Here is an 18,625-nt window from a genome sequence, read left to right on the forward strand (position 1 = left end):
TAATTGCAGACTTTGCTGAGAGCCTAGCAACACTAAGTAATGGCTCTGTTTATGGAAGTGTGCAAACTTTATAATGATCTTGTTTTCAACTATAACACCTATCATAGCTGTCTCAGGCAAACAGTACAGGCCGTTCAGCGTCAGCTTCTGAAAGGACAACTGTTCAGTTCTTGGGGAGGGAGGGAGAGAGAGAGAGAGAGAGAGAGAGAGAGAGAGAGAGAGAGAGAGAGAGAACACCTGCATATACCATTGCAATAAATTAAAGCAAGCAAATATATGTGCCTCAATGATCCCCCAAGTAGTTTTCACTTTTTGATAAGAACAACAAGCTGGGAACCTCGACTGCTCTTGTGTCACAGCTGGTTTCTATCAAAGGAGGCGTTCGGGAATAAAACACCCCTCTTATTTACCATAATCATTTATTGAGTGCGTCCAGAGCATCAAAGTAACATGCCAAATTGTCTGGAACAGCACCTACATCTCTGAATTCAAGTGCGGTTGCTTCCATCCCTGCTAGATATTTGCATATGTGCCGCTCTCCGCATACCCTCCGCCTCCTTTCTCTGCCCATCATTTCCCCATAATCACAGCATTATCTGTTTTTCTCTCCACTGTATGTCTTGTCCCACACCTCTCTCCCATGTGAATAGCAAGTGCTGTCATTTCCCCCCCTCTTTCTCTCTCACTCACACACCTCTGTTAAGCACCGTGACCAGGTATCTTTAAAGCAGAGATGAGAGAAATGCCCCTGAGGAATTTCACTAGTGTTATCAAAACTTTTACAGCTCTCTTGAAATTCACTGCTGGTCTAGTTGCTAATAGCATATTCATTCTCTCTCTCTCTCTCTCTCTCTCTCTCTCTCTCTCTCTCTCTCTGTGTGTGTGTGTGTGTGTAGGGGGGAGAGAGACACACTACCTCAATTTTCACACACAGCTGGAAAAATGTATGCAGGAATTCTGTACTTCTGTGCTGCATATTTTCTTTTCAACCTGCAAATTTCACTTCAGATCCATGGGTAAGGTTTCTAAGCATGCGCGCGCACGCACAAAACACACACTGCACACCACTCCTCAAATAGTCCATTCCATGCCCTTTTAAAGGGAATATAAAACCACCGCAAGCGCTAATCTACATTGCATAAGTAGCCAAATTAATTGAATAATGTATCTGAAGACACAAGGGGACGGCTGATCTCTTCTGTTTGCAGATTATTTCTCTTGGTTCCCCACTTCCGATCACTGAGCTTAATTTGCCAAAGGCGTAATTACTTTATGGGCACAAAAACTATAAACGTTATGGACCAGCTGCCAAGGCTCTCAAACAGCGTGCTCTCATGAGATTCTAACAGGAAGCCCAGCCTGAAGGATCTCTTCAGCGCTGCACTCAGAGCATGACTATGGGGCTGAAGTCCAGGGCCCCCACCCAGCAGAAGGAGCAAGAGGTTTGAAGCCCCCTGCCCAAAATCAAACAGAGTTAGCTAACCCCATTTTAAAGTAAGCAAAGCAATCAATACACATTACCACCCTATGTCCACAGTCTGAAATTATCTATGTGGCCCAAAGGGGAGCCTATTAGGGCTGCGAGAGACCCTTGCCTGAAATTCTGAGAGCCACTGACAGCCGAAACAGGCTGGCCCAACTCATAATAAGGCAACTTCCTATGTTCCTAAGTGCCATCCATGGTTTCAGATAATAACAAAATCATTGAGCAAAATCAATCTGGTATAAGCGGCAATAACGCTCTTACCCACCAGTCCCTTTTGTCGAAACTACTTGCCATAGAGCTGGAAACTTTACACACAGACCTGGTGGTGCAAGAAACACAACAAAATCGTACACCTACTAGCTATAGACCTTCAGTTGCTTTTTATAATGATGTTTGGTTTTCCATTAAGGAACCGCAATTGGACTGTATTTTTTAAAAGCCGATCGTGATTGTGTTTGCATGTACTGTAGTAACTTTTTTAATGGAACTTCTGGAGCTGAAAAAAATTACTGGTGGTGGTCAAACCTTTTATTCTTAAAGACTTGTTTTTTATGGATAATTTTATTTGTTGCCGTACAAGATGTAAAAGGAAAAAAACCAACCACATTTATGTCAGATAAATGGATTCAAAGGACAAGAAAGAAGCTATCTGTTGGGATATTCAGGTTTTTTAAATAGATATTCTGCCGCCCACAAATGATTAATGCTGTTTTAGCAACAAATCAAATACTAAATACCAATACATCTAAATCTGGATCTGGCATGCTCATATAAATATTATTGACTTAAGGATAATAAACAAAAATTAAGAAGTTGGGGTGCGCTGTTGCTTTTTATTTCAATATTGAATTTCAGGGGGGAATCTGAAATTGCTTTTAAAAACACACACACACACACACACACATTCCAAAATAACACACACACACACACAAATGCCCCACTGAATTTGTATGAAAGCTTCTTACAGTTCTAGCACAGAAATCCCATTTTTCTCAGTAACGTAAACTGCACAGCTTTGGTCAGTACTGAGGTTTGCAAGGGGGCCTGTTTGAGTACATTCCATCCCCAACTAAGGTACCTGCAGTTATAACTACACTTGGGCTCAGGTTACGCATTTGCAGAAATACAAAATACAAAAAAAATGAGATGTGCTGACTACTGAAGCACTAAATATCTCATATGCACACTACACATCCAAACAACAGACAACTGTATTTTGTATTGGGAAAGTGAGACACACAAGCCTTATTCAAACCCAAAAAAATCCATCACATTTTTTGAGTAATTGTTCCATTTCTTGTTCAGCAGCTTGTTGTAATTTAAAAAACAAACAAACACTGGATCTAAGAAAGTGTTTGGATGTTTACTATCCCTTCCTTTTTCTTGTCTGATTTGTTGTGACAAAAGAGACCCTTAGAATTATTATTATTATTATTATTTTATTTAGACCCCTCCCATCTGGCTGGGTTGCCGGAAGAAGATCCTGCCCTGTTAACATCCCTTGGTGTAAATTGTCCAAAACTCACATATGGGAGCACCCCAAAATGTTTGCCATGCAGCAGCTGGTTTTGGGTGCTTTAATGTCCAGTAAAGTGACAAGTTTGCAAAAACCTGTGATTGCAAGGTACTCTTGAAGCAAACAGGACTATATCCTCCTACGATTCCCAACCAAGGACAAGCTCCTTTGGAAGGTTAATAAAAGTGTCAAAGCTTCACTGTGAACAATCTATCTGTACCAGAACCGTTATTGTACAATTAACAGTCACCCTACTGGTGCCCTTGAGAGAGGGAGGTATCATTGTCCCATCTTCTTTTTTAATAGGATTATGGGTAGTGGAGAATTCCCAACCACAGGATGTGACCCAAATAAAGAGAACACATCGAGAATGGAAGCAAAGTTTTTGTTAGACTGATAGATTCAAACAAACACACAAAAACTATGTGCAAACTATTGTTGATGCAAAATGGTTGGTCTTGAGTTAGCTCCAAAGTTCAAATGATGCAGTGTGGCTCAGCTAGTAATTTAAACTGGATTAATTTTTGTTGAGGTGTGGGGCTGTAAACTGCCCGGCAATGGACACTTCCCCACATAGCAGTTATGCAGAACTCAGCCCATAAGCCCAACATGAAGCTGTATGACAAAGAGTTGTGTCTAACTTGAAAGTTTATATGGTGTTAACCAACTACTTTCGTTGTCCAATTTCACCGGACTAAAGTGTGGAAATGACTGAAGTGAGAAAGAATTCGTCATCAACCTAGTGAAGAATTCTGTCCGGTGCCTAATTAATTCTTTACTATGCGTATTTCAAAGTTAGCACAAGCCTACTGTAAAAAAATAATATATATATTATGCTGGGTTTGGCCACTTAAAGAGCTCTGTAATGATCACACTGAAACACTATTAAAACTTCTTCCACCATTGTAAACGATTTTGAGCCTTTTCAGTTAAACGATTCACAAGGTGGTCTGCTTGGCTAAGATATGTAAGGAAATATATATTATTAATCCAGCTTCTGCTGACACACAGGGTCTTTTAGATACACAAAAAATGTTGACTTAAGGGTGCAAACCCAATCCCATTTTTTCTGCATCGAGTTCACTCCCATCACTTAATTTGAGAAGCGGTGTACACATCAATCCTGCTGTTTCTAATAAAATGCTGCATTTTTGTGCATTCCCGCCCCCCAACCAGCTTCCATCCAAATTGAGACAAACAACTTGCATTTTAAGCTGGTAATACAAACACATCCTAAAAGTTCTGTGCAGCTGCTGAGACCTGAGTAACTCAAAAAGGTTGTGTTGTGTGTATATCTACAGCAAAAGAAAGTAGGGCAATTTGCTTATCTTTCCCATTGCTGAACTGCTTGTGTAGCTCAAAAGACTGCACAGTCGTATATCAGCAGCACTTGGTGCACTATGAGGCATTATCTGCCTTTTCCGTTGCCTGGCAGAGATCTGTTATGTCAAAAGCTTGCATACTCTTGCACCAGGCATCAACTAGAGACAGAGGAAGCATTTTGTTTGCAAAAGCATGCAAGCTTGCAGCTTACACAGCTCACCTTGTCCGGGGGTGTTGGTTCTGATGCAGTGATGCAGTCTTCATACCGTGGGCCACTAACTAGGTTTCCAATAATCAGAAGCTTACAATGAAGAATGAGAAACCAAGTTTCAGACACCTAACATTCACTAAAAATGGTATTGTAAGGAGTAGCAACAAATGAGGACTATCTCCTCTGCACTTTTGAACATATTCTTCCATTTGGCTAAAGTCATGCAGTTCATAGTCCCATGGTTTGTATCTGAAATCCCTTGAAACCACAGTCAAGTTAAAAAAGTGTCCCAATACAGAGTTTTCCTACAAAATGACCATTCTTGGGTCACCGACTACCCTTCTTCTGCAAAGGACATTCCACCTCCCGAAACATGATTTTTGGTTCCTATTAAATAAAGCATCTTTACACGACTGCTGGCCTGCAGCACACTAACACCTTGTTCATGAAACATAAAAAAAATACAGGAAAATCAACACAAGTTGGGAGAGGGGGGGCAACCCCACCACATCCAGACTCCTGAGGGGGATAGAGGAGGGTTTTCCAAAAGTTCCCTTTCCTTCTCTCTTACAGAAACCGGATCACCTGGAGAGATAAAACCAGGTGAGAGCAGGTATAGATGGAACAGAGGGACGGAAGGAGAAATAGGCAAGAAAGTGAATTGCCAGGGGGGGTGGGGAATCAAGGAGAGAAAGAGAGGCGGAAAACATGAAGGGGGGGAGGAATTAGGAAGGGAAGGGAAAGTGGAATACAAAGACAAACAGACTCCTTCGAAGCTTAAAGTATCTGTTTGCAAAGAATCTGTAATCCAGGATTATTTAAATTGAGATTTTTAAAGTTTAATTTAAAACTACTTAATGGTGGGTACCGAGTCTTTCCGTCTGGATTACCCACGTTTTATGGATTTCCCCCTCCCTTTCTTCTATGAATTTTATTGTCGAAATTATGCCAGTAAAGGCTGAATGAATGACAGCCAGAGAAAATGAATGGAAGGGACTGACAGGTAGGAGCAGCGACTGGCAGGAGATGCAAGGCTCTGACGGAGGGCAGGTGGGTGGGTTAAGATGGGCTTGCCCTCCTTCCCTCTTTCCAAAGCGTTTCCCCGCTGCGTGGGGCACGCAGAAGTCTCCTGCGTGCTCCTAAAGCCCACTTTTTTTCCTCCCCCACGCACACCTGCCCGTGAGTTAACGGAGCAGCAAAGACCGGTTCCGCCTCCTTCGCCTTTTGCACAGCCAAACGCGATTCTCCGGAGAGGGGCAGAATCCCCTGCAAGCGCCTAGATGCACACACCTCTTTATACCGCCCACTCCCCTTCTCCCCCTACCCCACGCACCCAGCCCCCCACATGCAGTTTACCTGGCCAGCTGCTGCTCAGCCGGGCATGGCTTGCAACATCTTCTCCTCCTCGCGGGCAGCTAGCAGGTAGCAGCAAGCAGCAGCGCAGCGCCCGCTCTAGGGCAGAGTGCGCGTGCCAACGCCGCGCGCCAGCCTCCCCGGACCCTTGGGGACGCGCACGCGCGCCATCCCGGGCTCGTGGGGGGCGTAGCTGCCGGCCGCTCCTCCGCCTCGCGCTGCGGTGGAGGGAGAGCCGTGACCCGGGCGAGAGGGCCAAGCGCGACAGCTGCACCAATTAGCGCCCAAGGGGGGGGAAAACGTTTTGCATTGCTGGCTCCTTTGGGGGGGAGAGGGGGGGTGCATCACCCGCCTGCCTTGAAGCATCCGGGAGTGTTTGCTTGCTTGTTTAGCCTAATCACCAAAAATAAATAGCAGGGGAACCAAACCAGGGCTGGAGCCAAGACCTTTCGCCGCCGGAGGCAAAGGACAAAACATTGGAACCAACTCCTAGGGGCCAAAGACCCTTCGCCGCCCCCCCATAAAATATTTGAGAGCCCCCCTTCCCAAGCTGATGGGCATTGCCATTCAAATGGTGTGCGTGGGCCGTGTCTTGTGATTGATTACGCAGCACAGGGCTTACCTGCCCCCCAATATTTTATTCAGGTTGGCACCCTTGGGGCAAGATGGGCCCCCTGTCTCCCCATGCCCCCATGTGCTGCAGCTTACTTTGACAGCTGGAACCCAGGAGGTGCACTGGAGGGGAGGGCACCAAGGGCATGCGGGTGGGTTCGGTGTGCAGGGCCGGTCCATGCATGAGACAAGGTGAGGCAACCGCCTTGGGCAGCAGGATACACAGGGGCAGTGGATTTTGGCCTCTGAGGAATGCCTCGTGTGCTGCCACAGGGGCAGCGATGGCTGTGACGTGTTGCTTGGAAGCCAGACCTGCCACCAGTTCAGCAGCCATCCCCCAGTGCCCTCCCCAACAGCCTCTTGGCAAATGGGATGCGTTGCTGATCACTTTCTAGGGAAGAAATGGCGGGGGCTGTCCTCTGAGCTCTCCTGGGCTTTGCACCTACCTGGCATGATTCAGAGTGCCTCCCATCCCACAACATCAGCCTTTGATTCCCACTTCATCTGTCAGGTAAGGTTTACAGTGGTACCTCAGGTTACATATGCTTCAGGTAAACAACTCTGCTAACCCAGAAATAGTGCTTCAGGTTAAGAACTTTGCTTCAGGATGAGAACAGAAATCGTGCTCTGGCGGCGCGGCGGCAGCGGGAGGCCCCATTAGCTAAAGTGGTGCTTCAGGTTAAGAACAGTTTCGGGTTAAGAACGGACCTCCAGAACAAATTAAGTACTTAACCCGAGGTACCACTGTACTTGATTCTCCCTGATGTAGATCTTCACCCGCCCCTTCTTCTCTGGTGGTGGGAGGGAGGGGAAAAATTTTGTGGTCACCTCAGGTGCCAAAATGTCTTAGACTAGACGTGTGTGAGAGAGAGTGAGTGACAGGGCCAAGGGTGCCAACTTGAATAAAATATTGGGGTGCCCAAGTAAGCCCCACCCCACATAATTGATCACAAGACACACACCATTTGAATAGCAATGCCCATCAACCTGGAGGGGACCAGCTCACTCAAATAATTTTATTGGGGTCCCTAGGAATTTGCTCCTACGGACAGGGCCGACCCAAGACATTTGGGTCCTGAGGCAAGCCACAAAATGGCTTCCCACTCCCACCAGGGAAGAACAGGTGAGTGAAGATCTACATTAGGAACAAGGTTACCTCACTTTGCTTCACAGGTGAGCTGGAACAGCATATTCCATACAAGATATGGCAGAAAAGCTAAGAATGGAGGGCAGGGCCAGACCATGATGTTTTACTGCCTGAGATGCCACAGCATATTGACCCCCCCCCCAAATACCCCCATCAAGGTGCAAGGCCAGCTAAGTTATTTTGGTGGCAGACATTTCTTCCCTCTCCCTGGCATAAAAATAAATAAATCCAAAAATGATAAATTAAATAACTTAACATTTTGCTGCCCTTTCAAAAAAAATCTGCCTGAGGCAGCCACCTCACTGACAGAGGACGCAGTAAGGAGATATAAATAAACTTACGAAGGGGTGAAGCAAAGGGACGGGATTTCTTCGCTTTCTGTCATTTCCCAATGGAACTGAGAGGGTCTCACCCAACTGAAATGAGACAAAAATGTATTTGCTGTGACAAAATGTGCTTATCAGCATAGGCTTAGATCTGTACCTGCTTGCTTGGGGTAAAACCCCTCTGAACTCAGTGGAACTTTTTTCTGGGTAGACATGTAGGATGATAGATAGCCTGATAGGTCAGTAAACACCATTGTAGTCACTGTGTTCAGTTTCTGGGGGAAACAGCATTGGGAGGGGGCTGTTAACCTGATCCTTTTTGCAGGCTTCCCAGAAGGATCTGGCTGGCCACTTTTGGCAGCAGGATACTGGGCTAAGATGGGCCTTTCTTTTTGTCTCATCCAGGAGTCAAGGCTCTTCCTTACATTCGAAAGGAGGTGGGAGCGTGTCCATTTTTTGCTCTTTGCATTGAACAGGTGAACCACAGGTCAAATTCAACAGTTGTAGCATTCCCCAAAATAAGAACACCCCAGCTGTCCCTGAAGAATTTTAGCCTGCTGTTATTCAATATTATAATTGATAATAATAAGTTAACATTGTTCGGCTCTGAATTTGTATATGAATCACAGAGTTTGAAGGTACCTTTATAAGGTCATCCAGTCCAACTCAATTTAGGATCACGAGCGCAGGATGCGGCAGCTACAGCATCCCTTGGCAGGTGGCCCGCCAGCCAGCAAAGGAGAGCTCATCACTTCCTGAGTAAGCAGTCTGTTCCACTGGCAAAACAACTCATACCGTTATGACGTTTCTCTTAACATGTAGCTGACATCTGCTTCCCAAAAGTTTCTACCTATTGGTTCTGGGGCCCTGCCTTCTGTTTTTTTTTTTTTTTTAAATAATTTTTATTAACTGGCCAATCACATCAAATTAAATCACATCACATAAATTCCAAATTACAAAGCCAAATTTTTAAATTTTGTTGGGGGAACCCATACTTCAAGATCCAAAGGGGGATTCAAATCATCTTCTTATTACTGCGTTAGTGTCCAAATCAGTCCCAATCAGTCCAGACAAAGTTCATAATTCTATCCAGTCTTATCTTGGTGTTTCCACATCATATCTTGTTCATATAATTTCTCTTTTTCTTTTACGATCTCTTCTGTTAGTCTCCTTAAGCCGATAAGCAAATATAATAATCCTGTGTGAATTTCCCGTTCTTCCAATCTAAGTCCAGATGGTTTCCATATATCTCCTTCGTAGATAACATCACTCTTTCCATCATAAATCAGGCATTTTTCGCTCTTAAATCCCACAGAGGAGTTAATCCACGATATGTAATCAGCACTATTTCTCTCTTTCTCCTCCCAGACCCAAGAGCTCCAACAATGCCTCCCAAGATGGCGACGGCATTTTTAACTGCGTCATTCCAAAACTCTTAACTTTCCAGCTTCGTCTTGAAACATTGCTTTGGTTCGAAAGTTTATCTCCACACAGCCTTAAATCACAGCTTAAGTCCTTAAAGTTCTGACTCATTAGGGGAGGGGATTCTTGTAAATCACATAAAAAGGAAAGGAAGGTTTTTTCCCCCCTCCCCCCTCAGTCATTTGCAATACCGTATCTTGTCGTATCTTCTCATATTTTATTCTTGCCTTGTTATCAGAGATCTCTTCTGTCAGCAGTCTTTACTCCCCCTTTTTCCTTGAAGTATGTGCAATTTATCTCGTCCAAATTGTTTCTTTTGAAGATTCTTGCAAACTAGAGGCGCGGATCAGAGACGGCATCAAGGAGTGCCAGAATCCCACAGGAGGGCTTTGTGCCTAGTGCCCCCACCCCCACAAATTCGGGGGTGGTATAGGGCACAGCAGGCAAGGGCCGTCCCCCCCATAATCCTGGGGGGGTTAAGGAGGCTAATTACCCCCATCATAGCCTCCAAATTACCTCGTGTGGGTCGGAGAGATGTTATTGTCAGCCATCTTCCGATGCGCCACCTAGTGGCCCCCTGGGGCCCTGCCTTCTGGACCACACCTCTGTGCCCAACATCCCATCCATGTTTTTCTTTCAGCGTTGGTGAGAACCACGCGATATATGCATCGTTGTTGTTGTTGTTTAGTTGTGTCCGACTCTTCGTGACCCCATGGACCAGAGCATGCCAGGCACTCCTGTCTTCCACTGCCTCCCGCAGTTTGGTCAAACTCATGTTAGTAGCTTCGACAACACTGTCCAACCATCTCGTCCTCTGTTGTTCCCTTCTCCTTCTGCCCTCCATCTTTCCCAACATCAGGGTCTTTTCCAGGGAGTCTTCTCTTCTCTTGAGGTGGCCAAAGTATTGGAGCCTCAGCTTCAGGATCTGTCCTTCCAGTGAGCACTCAGGGCTGATTTCCTTAAGAATGGATAGGTTTGATCTTCTTGCAGTCCATGGGACTCTCCAGAGTCTCCTCCAACACCATAATTCAAAAGCATCAATTCTTCGGCGATCAGCTTTCTTTATGGTCCAGCTCTCACTTCCACACATCACTACTGGGAAAACCATAGCTCTAACTATACGGACCTTTGTCGGCAAGGTGATGTCTGATGCATTCGTTATCTTTTAAGGGACAGGATGGTGTCACTGCCAGCTTCGCATCCACATCAGGGTTGCCGGCAGATCAACTCCTCAGCAACTTGATATGCATGTGTTCGAAAGCAAAACCTTTTATGGCAAGAAGATGAACATTCTGGCCAGTGCATCACACTACTCTTAGAAGGCAACCAAATACACAGCATGGATGATTTTGGCTGCAGGGGGCAGGGGAACCGAACGATGGAAAAAGTGGGTGGTGAACTTTGTGGAGGGGCGGGTAATAGACTTTTGAAAAGCCTGCTTTTGGAAAACAGTATCCCAGAAAAAGAACACGGGTAACAAACACTTCTAGAAGGAGGCCTGAATATATCACACAGAGGCCACTACTGACAGCTCAGGGTGGCTTGTTTAGGGGTGGAAATCCCGTACTGTTCAGCTGGAGGCGATGAAAGGCTCACATTATAACAGCTGTCCTGGACTGGGGCCACTTAATAACGTTGAACAGCATCTGTTATGAAAGCCCTTTCATGAGTGCACGGCCTTTGGAACACTTCAAATTAAGCAAATACCTCCAGAGTTGTTTGCTGTTCACACTGACCCAACAACCACCTTTGGCAAGTCAAGTAAGCCATGTTCAGCCATCAGAAAGCTTTGACTCGGATGCTGTAGTCAATTTTTATTTCTTTTCTAGCATTTAACACAGTTGGGAGTAACCAACAGTTTCCCCATCCAGGCACACCACGTTTTACAGAAATCAACCGGCACTGAAATCCAGCTACCCTACAAGGGCAGGAAAGCAATATAGATATATATACAATTATATTGCCCTTTCGTGTTCCCGGAAAGAGGGTGTTTGCTTTTTAAGTAAGGGTAAATTGGCTACTGGATGTTTTATTTAAAACTCCTTTTGCTGACTCCTTTTGCAGAGCTGCTTTATTATTAATTACTCTCCAGCATCCGAAAGTTCAAGGCTTTAAAAGCCACTGGGTGGACAGCTATAAAAACAGAAGCTCATCACACATGCCCCTCCGCCCAAGGAAACAAGCAAACTGATACTCAATCTGCACACTAGTTTTACTTATCTGATGGATAGGGGTTTTTTTAGAAGGCCGCATTCCAAGGGCTAACAGCAGATTTGAAATAATTTTTTGTTCCTCACCCCCTGCAAGTTGTAGCTCATTGGAGTCCGGACTCCCTCTCTCCAGACTTTTGGAGAGATCCTTTCTTGGGGGCATCATGTACTGTCCCAAATAGAAATACCTCAAGGAGTTTGGTGGTCCAGCAAAAATTTGCTAGACTGCTCCGCTCATGTTTGGAATCTAATTTCCATGCATGCAATCAGGAAGGGAATGCCATCCACTGGTGCTTTCAGTTCTTATATTTTTATCTGCCTCCATTCTTGTGCATTTCAACAGCTGCATGGCCAGTGGTGAGGGATGAAAAGAGTTGTAGACTAACAACATTTGGAGGGCCACATGTTCCATATCTACCCCTGTGCTAGACTTTAGCAGGTGATAATGCCTATCTCATTGCCATGATAAGCATCACCTGATTATCCCTGTAGATCAAGCTGCTGTTAAATACACAAAAGACAGAGCAATTTTTCTTTTGGTCAGTAACCCTACTGGCTGGAAGCCCTACATTGGGATACCAATACCTAAAGGACCGCCTCTCTCCATATGAACCTACCTAGACCCTGTGGACATCATCGGAGGCCCTTCTTTGTGTGCCCCTGCCATGAGAGGCCCGAAAGGTGGCAACACAAGAACGTGCCTTTTCTGCAGTTGCTCCCTCTCCCCAGGGAGGTTTGTCAGGCACCTTCATTATACACCTTTAGGTGACAGGTGAAAACATTCCTCTTTAACCAGGCCTTTGGCTGAGTAACATCCATCTTAAATGTGCTTGTGGGAAGGAGGGGTGTTATTTTTTCTTTCTTTCTTTCTTTCTTTTGTATTTTGTGTTTCTATTTTGTATTTTTATGCGGTAAACCGCCCTGGGGTCTTCAGATGAAGGGTGGCATACAAATTTGATAAATAAAATTATAAATAAATACACCAGAGGTGTGGAACCTCAATTCCATGGGCCTAGGTAGGCATGGCATGGGTCCCAGTTAGGCACACAGCCGTTTTCCCCAACCTACATTCACCAGTCCCATTCCTGATGCCATATATGGGGTGGGCAGAGATGAATCTGACAGCAAACAGGGAGCCTTAAAGTACACTCCTGGTTATTCCTTGGCAAGTGAAGCTTGCTGTCAGCACCATTCAGTTGATCAGTACTGACAGAAAACCTGCTGGGATCAAAAGCGGTGGAGTGCCTGTTGAGGAATCCTGTAGCATTTCCAATCCCTGCCCATCGCAGGCTTGTTGTCAGTACATAGAATTGTAGAGTTGGAAGGGACACTGCCAGTCATCTGATCCAACCTCTTGAAATACAGGAATCTCAACTAAAGCACCCATGGCAGGTGGCCATCCAACCTCTGCTTATAAACCTCCAATGTTTTACCGAAGCCGGCAATGCAAAATATCTTCCTCTGCAGGTATGGCTTGAGCTACAACCCCAAATGGAGAAAAACCAAAAAAAACTTTGGGTTATCTAACGTCACCAAGTGATTGACACCCACCTGTCAAAATGGACTGCCATCTGGAAAAGGTTTTTCATATCCATCATTACCACTCAGGCCAATTGTTATTTTGCTTTCCTCCACACCACCTGATTTAGCTCACTGCTGTTGGTATATAGATCACGCAAAATCTCCCACTGACTCTCTGCAAGCAGTGCTGCACCTACCTGATCCGGAGCATGCGAGAAAGCCAGGGATGGAGAGGGGGAGCAGAGTCTGGACTGGTGAAATTCCTGTAGGAGAAGCCCTGTTGAGCTGACTCAAAGGCCCGTCTAGTCCACCATTTGTTTCCCACAATGTCCAACCAAGATGCTTCCAAGAAGCTTACAACCAGGGATGCACAGTAGTCCTCTTTCTCTATTGCCCCTCTGCAACTAGTATTCAGTGGCATCTAGACTATAAGCAGTGCAGAGAGAAAAAAAATTAGATACGCCATCAGTTATAATATTGCTTCTTAGCCTGAAGCTTCTGTCTTCCAAATGAGTCACTAGAGATGGTCAATGAACCACAAAGCGGTGCCTACCCTACTTGCCAGGATCTCCAGGATCTCACCTGGGGGGCTTAAACCAGACTGTCCCTTCTTGGCTTGGCAGGGCTGGAGCTACAAAACCGTGACATGTTAACCCAAAATGTGTGCTGCCTTTTGATGTTGGCAGGTTGCCCTAGGACACTCAACACTTAGCTTGCATGCACAGTCCGGTTCACGGGTGGTGGAAGTCCCGGCTGGGGACTTCGGGACCAGGGGCAAGATGGCGGGGTGGGAACAAGAATGGGAGTCCAGAAGCCAGGAGTCAGAAAGCCAAGAGTCCGAGGGTCAGAGAGCCGGGAGTCAAGAAGCCAAGGGTCCAAGGGTCAGGAAGCAAGGAGTCACAAAGTCAAGGGTCCGAGGATCAAGAAGCAAGGAGTCAAGTAATCAAACGCAGCAAGGCAGGGAATGTGTTGCTGTGGCAAAGAGCTGAAGGGAAATGCTGACCTTATATCCCTTCCCAGCTCTTGCCACCAGGTGCTGTGAGTTACCAATCAGCCTCACCTGTGAGGCCGCGCCTTGCCTCTTCAGAACAAACTTAGGAAGGCCCCAGTCCTGCAAATTCCTATTGGTCCCAGGGCCTGGCTCCTGCACGCACACCTGACACTAAGCAACATGACATTGTGCAGTAATAGGACCTAGCAAGTATATGACATTGTGTAGGATTCTTGGTTGCATTCCTCTAATTCATGTACAGCTTCCAGCTTCCAGCCTGAGAGCTCAACCACAGCATATTCTGTGACGTCACCAAAAATGGTAGGATGTAACATGTTGTTGTTGTTTAGTCATTTAGTCGTGTCCGACTCTTCATGACCCCATGGACCAGAGCACGCCAGGCACTCCTGTCTTCCACTGCCTCCCGCAGTTTGGTCAAACTCATGCTGGTAGCTTCGAGAACACTGTCCAACCATCTCATCCTCTGTCATCCCCTTCTCCTTGTACCCTTAATTTTTCCCAACATCAGGGTCTTTTCCAGGGAGTCTTCTCTTCTCATGAGGTGGCCAAAGTATTGGAGCCTCAGCCTCAGGATCTGTCCTTCCAGTGAGCTCTCAGGGCTGATTTCCTTAAGAATGGATAGGTTTGATCTACTTACAGTCCATGTAACATGTAGCTTGTACCAAAAAAATTGTGCATAAATATGTGTGCCCCCAAATCTGTACTATATAATATCTATTGGACAACTTAGACCTTCCCCAGAATTGTTAAATGCCATTCAGCATTTTCTGCGGGTTAAGTGCTATATAGTTCACTGAACGGAGTGAAATAATGTTCAGAAAAAAAGTGAAGAGCTTTCATTCTGCTGGCAGTTATAACTAAGATAATTATTACTTTTTAAGAACTCTTCCCTAGAAACAGGGAGTGCTCCCTTGCTGGGCAATCCTGTTTTAAAAAAATAAAAATCAATGCAATATGTTTTCTCCTCTATAAATAATTACAGATGCTCTAATGGATCTCATACCTTAGCTGTCAAGATGCTGATAGCAGTGCTATAGCCGACTTATTTAAAGAGGGGGAGATGACAGTGCCAGTATTTTGCTGCAATGACTACTTGTATGCAGCTTTGCTCTTTCAAAGTGCTCTCCGAACGCCTTAAGCCTAGTCCGGAGCCCTATTCCTTGTTTAATAAATTCCCAGAGAAAGTGAAGTTCTCTGCGAGCGATTCATTAACCAAAACGCAACACGAAGGCAGCCTTTCTATAATGTCCTTCAGTTTGCATGCCATTCTAAACCCAATATTGAAGGGTTTTGTAGACTTTAGTGGGAAGCGTTGTGTGTGGAAAAGGATGGCAGCAGGATAGGAAAGTCAAGTAAATTCACAGTAGTTTGCATATATGCCAGGGCTCCCCCCCTCCCCCAGTTCCAGCACCTCTCAGGTGGGCACCATTGCCATTCTAAGAGAACGAGGAAGGTGTTTGTGGTGAGTTCTGGCACCTCTTTTTCTATCAAAATAGCACTGGTATATGCTATACCTTTAAAGTATAGTCGAAGCACATTCTTTCTCTCAAATAATTCTGGACATTGTACTTTACCTCACACAGCAGGCCCAGCTCACCCATGAGGCAAGGTGAGGTGATCGCCTCAGGCAGCAGTCCCCAATGTTGATCTTTCTCTCTCCCCCACCCCTTGTTCCTGATGTAGATCTTCCCTTGCCCCTCCTTTGCTGGTAGGGAGACGGATGCTATTTTGGGATTTGCCTCAGGAGCTGGCCTTGCCTCTTTAACAAACTACAGTACTCAAAATTCTTTGAGGGAAAGAATGTGTGTATGGAGCCTGTAAGTCGCCATCTGGAGTCCTGTATCAGATTTGGCTACCTCGATCCCAATCAAGAAGCTATGAAAGATCTGGTTTGCTCAAAAGTTGTCCCAGAACATGGGAGGCTTTCAGGACTGGGAAGCACAGCAGGAATAGAGTTCATGAACAGCAAACGTGGAACTAAAGTACAGTAACTGGAAGGGGAAGTTTTTATTGTGGAAGGAAAGAACAGCAATCCAGTCACAGGGCCCCTTCAGACTGCCCCCCCAACATGCCATGGACACAGTAATAGTGATTAATTTATACTGGACCGTCCCCAGGCCATTGCACTCTATTAGTTGTTCTGCAGCGCTTCCCCAGTGGTATTGCATTATTCCACTCTTCCACTATAGCACAACAAAAGCGGGACACAGAACGAAGCAGAACGTTTGTGTCTAAAATATTGCAGGATTTCAGGCGGGCAGTTACGGGGGAAGTGTTGATCCAAAACGAAGCAGTACGCCCAGTCCAAAACTTTTGCCGACATAAACAGAGCTCATAGCAGGACTGTGCCTAACCATCCCAATACCGTGAGCAGAAATAATAATGAACGGGCAATTTAAAGGAATATAGTAAAGGAAAGAGCCAGTAAAGGCTCAGGACCACAATACCTCAAGGACCACCTCTTTCCATATGAACCTACCTGGATCCTGAGATCATCTTCAGAGGCCCTCCTTCGTGTGCCTCCTCCTCGAGAGGTCCGGAGGGTGGCAACACAAGAACGGGCCTTTTCTGCGGTGGCTCCCCGCCTGTGGAATGCTCTCCCCAGGGAAGTTTGCCTGGCCCCTTCATTTAGGCACCAGGCAAAAACATTCCTTTTTAACCAGATCTTTGGTTAATCTGTTTGACATCCTGTACCCTTTTAAAATGTGGCTCTTGGTGGGGAGGGGGGAGGTTAGTGGGCTATTGCTTTTATTCTGATTATATATGTTGTGATCTTTTCTGTGAACTGCCCTGTGACCTCCAGGTATAGGGCGGTATATAAACTCAATAAATATAATAAAGAAGAAAAGGAAGAGGAAGAGGAAGAGGAAGAGGAAGAAGAAGAAGAAGAAGAAGAAGAAGAAGAAGAAGAAGAAGTAGAAGTTGTTACTTGGGCCTATGGTTTCCCACAGTGGCATAATGGTTCAGAGCAGAGCTCCAATAGGAAGGCTGGAATTCAAGTCTCCCTGCAGGTGGTAACTCCTGGGAAGAACTGAGCTCTCAGTTCCATATTGGGCAGCAACACAGAAGCTGCACTGGGTGACTGTAGAGGTAATGCTCCGCTTTGCGAAGGCAAACCTCGCACCAGACGTGCAACAGTATGTCAAGGAGCATTGCGCCTGCTTTCCCTGACCTTTTGCCTTCTTGGCTAGAAAACAGGGTTTCCCCCCTGACCTTTTGTCCTCCCACAATTTGTTTGTTAGACATATCGCTTGGCTGGAGCATGACCAGGAATGTGGACGTAATCAAGTATCGGGGGGAACATCTGAGGGAAACACCTGTTGACATGTGTATTTGCTAATGCTGGAAATGTGCTTAGATGGAAATCTGTTAAGTTCAGGGTGGTTTTGCTACTGTTTCCAATTGTTGACTTCTGCTAATAAAAGAAGCTTCGGCAGAGCTAGCCGGCAGCTTGCTTGGAGCATGCTTGCCAGCGTGCTTCCGCACAGCTCACCTGCATCCGACCTCCTGTCGTCTCCGTTATTCCTACAGGTGACAGTCTGGGGGTAGGCACTCTCTCGTCCCTCCCTGTGATTCTGCAAAATGATCTGAAGGCTCCAGGAGAAAGAACCACCACTCAGTTGTAATAAGCATCAAGCAGGAATGTTTCTTGCTTCTCATAAAGGTGAAGGGGCTCATCCAATGAGACTGCTTGGCAGCGAGTTCAGCTCAGTCAGGAGAAAGTTCTTCACGTAAACCATAAACGTATGGCCGTGAGTCAGCCTACGTTGTTTTAAACACTCATGCACCCGACAACAAGTGTCTTATTAATACAACTGCCTGTAATAGCTAGCCATACTCAGTGGCAGTCAGTTTTCTAAACAGCAGGGCAAGGTCATGGTGGCTGAGTACGGTTACCTGGAGATATGGGAGGGAATGTGTCAGAAGAAAATGGAGGTGCAGGCAAGGTGAGAGGAGTGTGATTCAGGAGCAACTTTCCAGGGAAAGGTGGAACAATAGAAAAGTGGCTTGGTGGATTGAATAGGGGTACTGCTTCGAGCACAGGGGATGGTATATAAGCAGATGTGTGTGGGAGGAAGGCCAAGAACATGAATGCAAAGACTTAGAAGAGAGAATGAAGGCAGTGATGTAGCTTGAGGGCAATTAACTGGTAGAGGTCCCTTTCTACTTTGGGAGAAAACAGAAGCATGCTGCAAAGGCATGCTTTGGGATCATGTGCTTGCAATGGCCTCTTTCTCCTTGAAGATAGGAAGGGGATATCTATGAGCCCAGCTTTTACATTATCATTTCTTATTGAATGTATTAGTCACTTTTTCACAAAAAGGGACCCAAAAGCAATACACAAAGTGAAACGAGCATGACCACCAAGTATAAAAAACCAGAGTAGAATAAAAACAGAGAAAGCAGATCTATAATGTATTTAAGAAGGGAGTTCTAACCAGGGCTTTTTTTTTTCCAGCCAGAACTCAATGGAACTCCATTCTAA

At 45.6% G+C, this 18,625-nt stretch overlaps 2 protein-coding genes across 4 annotated transcripts in view; one reads left to right on the forward strand and one right to left on the reverse strand.

The window, feature by feature from the left end:
- ZNF385C (zinc finger protein 385C) overlaps positions 1–6,019 on the reverse strand; it is a 154,683-nt gene extending 148,664 nt beyond the window's left edge. For 2 of the 3 annotated variants that reach the window (XM_083582961.1, XM_083582957.1), the window contains exon 1: positions 5,893–6,019. The gene's annotated coding sequence lies outside the window, so the exon portion shown is untranslated. Of the gene's footprint in view, positions 1–4,545; positions 4,627–5,892 lie in introns of all 3 variants that reach the window. The other variant, XM_083582959.1, reaches the window with a different exon arrangement.
- NKIRAS2 (NFKB inhibitor interacting Ras like 2) overlaps positions 1–18,625 on the forward strand; it is a 272,510-nt gene that overhangs the window by 167,989 nt on the left and 85,896 nt on the right. The window lies entirely within an intron of this gene.

The sequence above is a fragment of the Podarcis filfolensis genome (genome assembly GCF_964270895.1).
Source record: "Podarcis filfolensis genome assembly, chromosome: 13".
Lineage (NCBI taxonomy): Eukaryota > Metazoa > Chordata > Lepidosauria > Squamata > Lacertidae > Podarcis > Podarcis filfolensis.